Source organism: Oryx dammah, unplaced genomic scaffold, assembly GCF_014754425.2.
Source record: "Oryx dammah isolate SB20612 unplaced genomic scaffold, SCBI_Odam_1.1 HiC_scaffold_25, whole genome shotgun sequence".
Classification (NCBI taxonomy): Eukaryota; Metazoa; Chordata; class Mammalia; order Artiodactyla; family Bovidae; genus Oryx; species Oryx dammah.
This window is the reverse complement of record NW_024070209.1, coordinates 55,384,830-55,394,381: the sequence shown is the minus strand read 5'-3', so window position 1 is coordinate 55,394,381 and position 9,552 is coordinate 55,384,830. Positions and strand designations below refer to the sequence as shown.

Genomic DNA, 9,552 nt, shown 5'->3' with positions numbered 1-9,552 from the left:
ATGCCTAAGAATGTACAAACTACTGTACAGCTGTGCTCATTTCATATGCTAGCAGGGTAATGCTCAAAATCCTTCAAGCTAGGCTCCAGCAGTGTGTGAATTGAGAACTTCCAGATGTACAACCTGGGTTTATAAATGGCAGGGGAACCAGAAATCAAATTGCCAACATTTGTTGGATCATGGAGAAATCAAGAGAATTACAGAAAAAACATCTTCTGCCTCATTGACTGCTCAAACCTTTGACTGTGTGGATCACAATGAACTGTGGAAAATTCTTCAAAAGATGGGAGTACCAGACCACTGTACTTGCCTCCTCAGAAACCTGTATGTGGGTCAAGAAGCAACAGTTAGAATCAGACATGGAACAACTGACCAGTGCCAAATTGGGAAAGGAGTAGTACATCAAGGCTGTCTGTTGTCACCCTGCTTATTTAACTTATATGCCCAGTACATCACGTGAAATGTCTGGCTGGATGAATCACAAGTTGGAATCAAGATTGCTGAAAGAAATATCAACAACCTCAGATATGTAGATGTTACCACTCTAATGGCAGAAATTGAAGAGGAACTAAAGAACATCTTAATGCACGTGAAAGGGGGGAGTGAAAAACCTGGCTTGAAACTCACCATTAAAAATCTAAGATTATGGCATTCTGTCCCATCACTTCATGGCAAATCAAAGGGGAAAAGCAGAAGCAGTGACAGATTTTATTTTCTGGGGCTCCAAAATCACTGCTGATGGTGACTGCAGTCATGAAATTAAAAGATGCTTGCTTCTTGGAAGGAAAGCTATGACAAAGCTAGATAGAGTATTAACAAATACACAGAGACACCACTTTGCTGACAAAGGTCTGTATAGACGAGCTGTGGTTTTTCCAGTAGTCATGTACACATATGAGAGCTGGACCATAAAAATGGGTAGGCGCCAAAGAACTGATGTTTTTGAATTGTGGTGCTGGAGAAGACTCTTGAGAGTCCCTTGAATTCCAAGGAGATAAAAGCAGTCAGTTCTAAAGGAAATCAACCCTGGATATTCATTGGGAGGACTGATGCAGAAGCTGAAGCTCCAACGCTTTGGCCACTTGATGCGAAGAGCCTTACTCACTGGAAAACTTCCTGATATTGGGAAAGATTGAAGGCAAAAGGAGAAAAGGGCAGCAGAGGATGAGATCTTTAGATAGCATCACCGACTCAATGGACATGAATTTGAGCAAACTTCAGGAGATAGTGGAGGAGAAAGGAGGCTGGTGTGCTGTGGTCCATGGGGTTGCAAAGAATTGGACACAACTTAGTGACTGAACAACTAATGAATGGTAAATATGTTTGAAGATAGAAAGTTATAGTTGATAGAATCTGCAGAAAACAAGAATTCTAAAACGAGTTATTTAGCGCTTTTTAAAATAATGGAGTACATAAAAACAACAAAAGTGAAAGTTTCATCGGCCGATATTTTATAGACAATAGAAGTAGTCTGTTGCAAGGCGACAGAAAATAAGCTGAAATGGTTAGGAAATCTTTGAGTGTGCTACTCAGATGGGGCTTCCCTGGTGGCTCAGGCAGTAAAGAATCTGCCTGCAATGCAGGAAGACCCAGATTCAATCCCTTGGTTGGGAAGATCTCCTGGAGAAGGAAATGTCAACCTACTCCAGTATTCTTGCCTGGAGAACTCCATGGACAGAGGAGCCTGGAAGGCTACAGTCCATGGGATCACAAAGAGTTGGACATGGCTGAGCGACTAAGACTTACAGCAACTTACTTCCTTACTACTCACATGCAGCAATATCCATGATATTGGCCATGATAAGGTCTGACATATTTTGGAGGATCTTAAAAAGTAAACTTTCTATGTTGTTTTTATTCATAATGGCCAAAAGTTGGAAGCATCTAAGATGTCCTTTAGTAGCTGAATGGACTGTAGAATACCTAGAGAATAGAGTAATATTATTCAGCTGGAGAACATCCACACACTGGAGTATTATTATTCAGCACTGAAAAGAAATGTTATGGAGTCATGAAAAGACATTCAGGGAACTTAGGTGTGTGTTACTACTCCCACTATATGTCATTCTGGAAAAGAGAAAACTATGGATACAGTAAAAAGATCAGAGGTCACTAGGAGTTGAGGGGAAGAATGAATAGGCAGAGTATAGAAGAATTTTAGGGTAGTGAAATGATTATATATTAAACAGTGGTGGATACACTGTTTATACATTTGTCAAAACCCCCAAAAATTCAGCAAAAGTGAACTTTAGTGCAAACTATTGATTTTAAGTGATAATGATACGTCAATGAAGGTTCACAGGTTTTAACAAATGTTCTGTTGTGGCGAGCTATCAATAGTGTGGAGAGGTTTTGCCTGTGTAGCTGAAGGAGGTATGTGGATACTCTGTACTTTCTTCTTAACTTTGCTATGAATCTAAAACTGCTATAAAATATAAAAGTCTACTTAAAATATGAATTGCTCAGGAGGATTTGATTGAAAAATTTCAGGAGCTGACAGACTGAATGAGGGGCCCAGTGTGTAGAGACCTGATACTTAAATGTATAAGCACTAAGGATAGTTTTACTTAGGATTTACTAGATTTGGTTTGGAGTTTGTTCTAAAAGTCTAGATGTCATATCACTGCATGTTAAATATATACAGTATTTTTTTCCATTTGTGTATGATAATGCACTTTAAACAGTACTCTTTTGTTTCTTACTTAGATTGACATGTCTTTAATATGAATGGGGGACAGGAAAACTTGTTCTTAGGGCTGTATATGTTTATGTCATTGAAATGAAGGACAACACTTAAATCAAGAAAATTGAAAACAGCCAGACTCACAGGCGGTCTCAAAACAAAAGCAATAAAGTTAAAAAATTTCCTCTTGGTTTAGAATGGGGACAAATAAAATGATAGCTTTTCATTATTAAATAATAGCCATTATTTATACAAGGATGTTTATACTATTATCTGAGAGAAATAAATAAATACTCAATTTGGATGTTTCCATAGAGTAGGTAGGGGTTGGAGGTTTCCCTTCAGTCAAAACATGAAAGTGCTAGCAAATTTTTGGGAGACAGAGGAAAAAAAAATTCAGCTGTCATTTCCTTGCTGGTTACTTAAGTGGATTGCCTGAGTAATTTCTTATCATTATTTGACTGACAGTTTGTTGCATTTTGAAGGAAGAGTGAGAAAGATCAGGGGCCTGAGAAAGAAGAGATGGCTTTTATGCTGTTGTTTTTAATTCTAATTTAAAGTAATTGTTCAGACAAAAAAAAGAGATAAATATTTTACAAATAACTTTAACATTTTTTCCTGATAATACCTAATATTTTAAAAAGTCACTACAAGACAAAAACAAGGGCCATCTCATTTTGACAAGGTAGGACTTGGTTTACATTAGGTTCCCCCGCCCCCCGCCCCATTTGCTGCCAGTTAAAACATAGAATTATAAATTTAAGCTTAGTTTAAAACAATGTACAAAGCTACAAATGAATGTTCTCAACATTAAAGAGAGGTTTCATAACCCTTCAGTCTGTATGTTTTGGTTCATTCCCCCATCCATCAGCCTGACCAGAGAATGAGAAACCAGAGTAACAACAGGAAAACATCCTTGAGAGAGTATTGTATCTCATTTAACTGGGACTACTTTTAACCTTTTCCACGTTCTTGGACCATCTGAAATCAGAGATGTTCTTCAACTCCAGGAAGATACTTCCTATTTTTATTCAAGTACCTCCCTGACAGAACTATTTCCCTGTTACCACTTTAGGGTCCTGTGGTGCTTCCTTAAATCTTACACATTTTTTACTCAAAATCTAGCTGAGCCCACTTGCTTCCTACTTGTTCCAGTCCAAGGTACGCGTTTTTCATTTTCTACTCCGTTCCTGTGTTTTATCAGAAATCATTTGGCACTCGGAATTTACTTCTTGAAGCACACTCAGTACTTTCTTAGCGTCTTTCTCCAGAATCCATAGGCTGAGCCTAGGATCAAGCTGGGTGGGAGGAGCATGCGACAGCACTGTCCATGGTCCTGAAGTATCGTTCCAGGTTGAGGGATTTTTTTTTTTCCTTCTTAATCCTACATCTGGTGACTCCTGTCTATTTTCTCCCACGGATTTTTTTTTTTTTTTTAAGAATGGTTAAGTGGTGATGACAATAGAAAAGAAAGGCAAAAAGATATTGGGGGAGAAAGAGAGAGGAATAGACAGAGATAGAGGTATAAAGTCATCGCCTGGAGAGAATAAATCACAGGGGCTTGACAATCTTAAAACAACTGCAGCTGATACCAAGCTGGGAATGAGAGGGCGTGTAACATACCTGACGCTGCCAATGAAGAAGGAGTGTAAAAAATGCGTGCACCATGTGATATAAATCCGTGCATGAACAAACACACTGATGCTTGTAGGCGAGGAGGCCAGTTTACATGTTGTAAATACGGTATCACTTCTATCATACCAAACTGGCATTGGTTTGTCTTTATTTTTCTCTCTTGATTTAAAAGTCACTGGGCACTGTGGCAAAACAAAGGCAGCTATAGCTTACCTTTCACGTTTGATACAGCTGTGCATCTTTTTTGCTTAGCACTTTTGTAACAGTTACATTCCACTGTCATCAAGCCCCAGCTGATGGTGGTAGGCGGAGCACGTGCTCCATGAAATCTCCATGTAAGTTCCTCAACTAAAGCATAACCTCCACCTTATACTATACATTTTTGGCTATCTCAAAGTGCCTACGTAGAGTGCCTTGTACAAATTAGGGTCTCAGTAGTAGTCTTTGAATTGATACAAGAATCACAATGCCCTTTTCAGAGACAGCACTCAATACAGGCTTGTGAAATGAGCACGTTTCACTTGTTTTAATACTTCTATCCTCTTTTAGTCCCTTTTAAAGTGCAGCTCCCCTCCTCTTTGTGCCCCCAAACCTCTCTCCTGGGTCGGTCACTACCTTCACTACACTGGGGCCCTGCCCTCCTCCAGCGACGCGCCTTCTCCCGCTCACCCTTTCTTCCTGCTCTGCAAACCCTATCCCCTTCTCCCCTAGGACCTCTCCCGTACTCGGTGGGTGTCAGTTCCTGGTCTTCGGGCGGCTTACTGCGTCCCCGCCCTCAGGGTAACGCTGTTGTCATGGACACGGCACCTGCGCCCTTCGGCAGTGCCCCTTCGCCACTGTCCCCTCCCCCCACCTGCGGCGCGGCCAGCCTCGCTCCCCAGCTCTACCCCGCCCAGCCCCGCCCAGCCCCGCCCAGCCCCGCCCTCTCAGCGCTCCCCAGGCCGCGCGCGCCCGTGGCCCCCGCTCCGTGCCTTCCCTAGCCCCGCAGAGCGCCGAGCCGCGGGGGGCCGGGGGCCGCGGGGGCGCGCAAACGAGCAGGCGGCCGCGCCTGCGCACTGGCCGCTTCCCCTAGCGGCGATCCGGGCCGCTGCCGCTCGCGCTTGGGCAGGACGCGGGGCGGGCGGGGGGAGGGGGGAGCGGCTTTGCTTCCAGCCGCGAGTGAGGCGGAGACCCGGGCTGGCGGGCGGAGCGGGAGGCACCGCACCTCGGCCAGAGGCGGCTGCTGCAGCTGCTGCCCTCTTCCCCGCCGCCGCTTCTCCAGTCCCGTCAGTGGTTACCCCTCCAGCTGCTGGGAACGGACGAGAGAGGAGGAGGGCGAGAAACTCCCACCGACCCACAGAGGTGAGTCCCGGGCAGAGCATCCTCCATCCTTGCCTGCCTCCCTCCCTCCCTGTCTCCCTCCCATCCTCTGCGTCCTCCCCTCCCTCCCTGCTCCCCAACCCTCCCGCCCTCATCCTTCCCAACATCCCTCTCTCCTCTCCCCTTCCAGCCTTTCTTTCATCCCTTTCTTTTCTCCCAGCCCCGCTTCCTTCCCACCCTTTCTTTCTTCCCTGTCTTCCTTGAAGCCAGTCGCTCCGGAGCGCAGCTCTGCCTCGCTTTCCTCTTGTCTCCATCTCTTTTTTTCCCTCCTTTCTTCACCCTTTCCCCAGTGGGAGATCCCTTGCCTGGTACAACTGTCCGGATTCAGGGGCTTCCAAAAAATTGGGCACATCTACTGAGAGACACGCTCTTGCACAGCGGATGCCCTGTGGATCTCTGTGTTGTTTGGATTAAGGGTCAAGTTGGATAGAGTACCGGGAACTGGAAGGAGAAGAGGGTTGAGGAAGAATCTGTGGATTTGTGCTGTATTAGGGTGGGGGTGGGGAGGGTTGTCACTTAGACATGTTGCCAACACCCCCCCCCCCCACGCCCCTCTGTAGCAGTTTCTTTTTTTCTTCTGGGGAATTACATATTCCCAGTGTGTGTGTCACTAATTTAAAACCCAGTTTTCCCGGCTTTGATTGTCTCTGTGTGAGAAGCCACAAGGAGGGACGAGGAGAGAGGAGCAGAACAAGAGAGGAAGAGGGGAGGGAGAGGGAGGGTGGTGGCGGTGGATGCCTGTATCTCTTTTCCCTAGGCCTCTTTGAATTGATATTTTCAAACCACCCGCCCAATATTTGCCTTAAAATTGAACCCTTGTGTCCTTAGTTCTGCCACTGTCTACTTTAGAGGCAGAAACTCTCTAAAACTTTAATGTGTATACCCCAGCATTATTTGTGGAATGTTTGGGTCAGCATACAAAACACTAGGGTAGATGGATTTGGGAAAACAGAGAGCAGAGGAGTGAAAGAGAGGCACTTTTGTTCATCATGAGTTAACTTCTAAAGGAGGACAATAGACTGGAGTGATGAGGTTATATTCCACAGGCTTAGAAATATATCGTTTTGATAGAATTAGCTGTATGATACCGTTAGCAGATACCCTTACCTTTTCTCATGCACCTTACAGAAATCCTGAAGATGTTTGAAAAGTACTGTGTGATTCTGTTTGTGGTGTATACCAATGGGAAAGTTGAATTATCTTTGAGACCCTTGTGAACAATTTAAAATTTCAGTTGGTTTTGCACCGTTTATTTTCACCAAATGATATATTTTATTTTGCTTTCTTTAGCTTACACTCTAACGCCTTCTATTATATATATTAATAGTGATTTGGCAATGCTACTTTTAGCAAGCATTGCTGCTGAAAGTTTATTCATACCTGGTGTGATAGCCCTGCCTCAGAATTTTTAGTGTATTCATCATTTCAGAAAGATCCAACAAGTAGGATAGGTATAACTCAGAAATGGACTATTTAGAAGCCTGTATTTTATCTATACTCGCCTTTAAAAAAATGCACTAAAACAAAAACCCTTAATTTCTACAGATAGCTGTATTTTATGTTTAATGAGTGTGTGGGGAGGGACTGAGGGACTGAAATGAATGGTGGATTCAATGAAGCTTCCCGTAAGAAACTATGCTGTGGAGCAAATTGTTGATTTTTTTTTCTTTTCATTTAAGTTATTATATGCTAGTGGTGTAATATGCACTTTAATATTTTATGGGAATGTAAAGTAGGAGTTGAGTTGAAGAGAATTACCTTCCAAAGTGATTGAGTGCTGATTTGACAAAGAGCTGACACAGTTAATCATCCGAATCAGTTTTTTTTGGGGGGAAGTGCATGATATTAGGAATGATGGATCCACCCCTTGCCCCAACTCCCCTTGATAGGATTGCAATTCCATTAATGGCTTGGCTGAAGCTTGGTGGAATTGTCAGCATTACCATGTCCTGATGCAGAATTGCCGTCAACCGTATCCATATCTGAGTGGTTACCTTACTTAAGAGCTAACACAATTGTAGGCAGGGCTGTTCTGTTTTGTTTTTGTTCATTTCTCTGGAATGCCATGAAGCTAGTAAAAACCTTTGATAGTAGTTATATATGAAAACAATCCATTAGTTTTGTCCTAATTTACTTTCAAATGACTTTCCCCTCTTCTAACATCTCTACTGTTCTTTCTCTGTGGAGCTTTGTGGTTGTGAGCTAGGGGAGGAGGCAGCCCCTCAGACAGCCCTCCTCTTCTTGATTGCAGTTTTGATTTACAGAGTGATGTGGGTGTATGCCTCTGTTTTTAATACTGTGCTTACTATGGAAAGAAAAATACTGTTTATTTGTCTCCTTTGTAAACATTCATCTAGTGAGTGAAAACAAAATTTACAAGTTATTAACAGACAGAAGAGAAAATAACATTTGTTTACAGCAAGATTTTGAGAGAGGCTTGAATAAAATGAACAAAATATGAAACTGAAGAACTAGTGTCTTAAAAAAGCAGCCCTGCTACTCTGATCGTTATTCACTTTACAGATAAAGTCCAACCAACTTCCTCTGTTTAACTTCTGGAGACTTCTTGCTTTACTTGACTAGACCTTTAACAATGTATGGTACAGATAAAAGCCCAGTAGTACATCTTATGGACCCTGTAGCAAATATTCTGGAACATTCTCTATGGTTTTCTCAGAGCTCTTAAAACCACTCAACCCTAAGCTAAGTGCATGAGGTTTTCAAAAGAAGTAAAAAGACATTGTCTTTGACCTTAGCTTGTAGCCTAGTTGAGAACAGGCTTTTGCATGAGGTCATATTTCACAGTGGTAAAGAGCAAGATCTTTGGAGAGAGCTTTAGATTTGAGTGCATGCTCTACTTACATAGTAGTGTTATGCCCTTGTGTATTATTTAAGACCTTCCCCTCATTTGCAAAATGAGAATTATGCAAATTCCTTGATTCTTAGGATTACTTAAAGGGTTAAATGTATTAATCACAGTACTTGGTATAAACAAAGCATATCTTAAACAGTATTATAATTAGAAAAATGATTTAAAACAATCTAAGACACAATATATGATTATATGCTGGAAAGAAATAAAAAGCAGGCAAGTGGTTAAAGGGATTCTGGAGAGGACAGTTATCTATGTAGTCTAAGAACGATAATATTCAGGAGTCGCAGTGGAGCTTGGACAGACTTGTGGGAAGGGTTTCATGCAGGGTGGGTAAACAGCTGGAACAAAAACAGAGGGGAGAAACACCGGTGTGTTTGGGAAGACTGATTACTTGACTACTGGGGAGTGTATTAAACAGTGTTAAACACATACGGTAAGAGTAATTAGCCTCTCACTTGGGACAAGACAACTTGTTGTATTGTGGGATCCATTTTATCACAGAATGTGCAGCTACCCAGAGGACCTGTTTCAGTTCTTTGTCTTACACAAAACCCCACACCAAGACACAGGATTCAAGGTCTGTGTCACAGTGAGGACCCAGAGTATTCTTCCTGTCTCTTTTCTTTAAACTTCAAGTCAGAAAGTTGACCTTTCTAAATAATAAAGATTTAATATCATGATTATCTCAACTCTCTCTTGTTTTGCCTTAACTACAAGAAATATTCCAGAATACATATTTGGAGTATAGTAGCCATGATTATTTTATTTTGTCATACATAAAACTGGGCATTATTAGGGTAATTGTATTTGCTGGAACTTTATCTTTTTTTCTTTTTCTTTTTTTTGGTGTTCGAGATTCTTAATTATTCTCAATGAGTTATGCTCTTTTCAAGTGTTTGCTGGGAGACTAGGATATGATGGCAACAGAGGGTCTGTCTGGGATTGTGCACTGAGCAAGGTAAACACCAGCTCAGTGTGGGGTGATAGTTGCCCATTGGCT

The 9,552-nt window shown here is 42.2% G+C and overlaps 1 protein-coding gene across 2 annotated transcripts in view; it reads left to right on the top strand.

The window, feature by feature from the left end:
* Positions 1-5,499: 5,499 nt before the first annotated feature.
* LOC120851300 (catenin alpha-2) overlaps positions 5,500-9,552 on the top strand; it is a 1,370,085-nt gene continuing 1,366,032 nt past the window's right edge. For both annotated transcript variants that reach the window (XM_040223986.1, XM_040223987.1), the window contains exon 1: positions 5,500-5,659. The gene's annotated coding sequence lies outside the window, so the exon portion shown is untranslated. The remainder of the gene's footprint in view (positions 5,660-9,552) is intronic.